The 1,589-nt window shown below is 36.5% G+C and overlaps 1 non-coding gene across 1 annotated transcript; it reads left to right on the top strand.

Moving 5' to 3' along the window:
• The first annotated feature begins 986 nt into the window (after positions 1–986).
• Positions 987–1,092, top strand: LOC131813294 (U6 spliceosomal RNA). Its single transcript, XR_009346719.1, has one exon. It is a non-coding gene; the product is annotated as a U6 spliceosomal RNA (small nuclear RNA).
• Positions 1,093–1,589: the final 497 nt, after the last annotated feature.

Here is a 1,589-nt window from a genome sequence, read left to right as displayed (position 1 = left end):
TCTTACGCTGTTGGTGGAAATGCAAGTTGGTGCAGCCTCTTTGGAGAACAGTGTGGAGATTCCTCAAGAAATTAAAAATAGAACTTCCCTATGACCCTGCCATTGCACTCCTGGGTATTTACCCCAAAGATACAGATGTAGTGAAAAGAAGGGCCATCTGTACCCCAATGTTTATAGCAGCAATGGCCAGGGTCGCCAAACTGTGGAAAGAACCAAGATGCCCTTCAACGGACAAATGGATAAGGAAGATGTGGTCCATATATACTATGGAGTATTATGCCTCCATCAGAAAGGATGAATATCCAACTTTTGTAACAACATGGATGGGACTGGAAGAGATTATGCTGAGTGAAATAAGTCAAGCAGAGAGAGACAATTATCATATGGTTTCACTTATTTGTGGAACATAACAAAAAGCATGGAGGACATGGGGAGTTAGAGAGAAGGGAGTTGGGGTAAATTGGAAGGGGAGGTGAATCATGAGAGACTATGGACTCTGAAAAACAATCTGAGGGGTTTGAAGTGGCGGGGTGGTGGGAGGTCAGGGTACCAGGTGGTGGGTATTATAGAGGGCATGGATTGCATGGAGCACTGGGTGTGGTGAAAAAATAATGAATACTGTTATGCTGAAAATAAATAAATGAGAAAAAAAAAGATGAATGTTAACTTTCCTTAATTTCATTCTTTCTTTTTAAATATGAAGTCATTTAAGGTTATAGCTTTTACCATGAATATTGCTTTTGCTGTTTCGCATAAGTTTTAGTGTTGAAGTGTTTGCTGTTTTCCATAAGTATTAGTATAAAGTGTTTTCTTTTTCATTCTTTCCAGATAGAACATAATACTAGTTTTGCTTCCCCTTTAAGTTAAAGGTTAATAGGAAAGCCATTAATTGTTTCAAAGAGGATATGGCTTTACTATTACATTTTTTCTTATTTTATTGGATGATTTTCAGGGTGTGGCATTTTATGATCAAAAAATTTTATTGAATGCTCACTTTCGTAGCACATGTACTAAAACTGGAATGAACAGAGAACATTAGCATGACCCCTGCACAAAGATGACAGGCAAACTTGTAAAATGTTCCTTATTTTTTTTTAACAATATAAGAAACAATAAATTATGGTGAAGATGCAGAGAAAGGGGAACCTTCTTGCACTGTTGGTGGGAATGCAAACTAGTGCAGCCACTGGAAAACAATATGGAGGTTCCTCAAAAAGTTAAAAATAGAATTACCCTACAATCCAGCAATTGCACTACTAGGTATTTACCCAGAGGATACAAAAATACAAATTTGAAGGTATAAATGTACCCCAATGTTAATAACAGTGTTACCAATAATAGCCAAACTATGGAAGGATCCCAAATATCCATTTGACTGATGAAAGAATAAAGAAGAGGTGATATCTATCTATCTATCTATCTATCTATCTAATGGAATATTAGTCACCAAAAGGAATGAAATCTTGCCATTTGCAATCACGTGGATGGAGCTAGAGTGTATTAGGCTAAGTGAAATGTCAGTCAGAGAATGATAAATACCCTAAGAAATAAATAGATTAACATATGAGAAGGGGAAAAAAAGAGAGAAG

This window comes from Mustela lutreola, chromosome 12, assembly GCF_030435805.1.
Source record: "Mustela lutreola isolate mMusLut2 chromosome 12, mMusLut2.pri, whole genome shotgun sequence".
Taxonomy (NCBI): domain Eukaryota; kingdom Metazoa; phylum Chordata; class Mammalia; order Carnivora; family Mustelidae; genus Mustela; species Mustela lutreola.
This window is presented reverse-complemented; position numbering and strand designations above follow the sequence as displayed.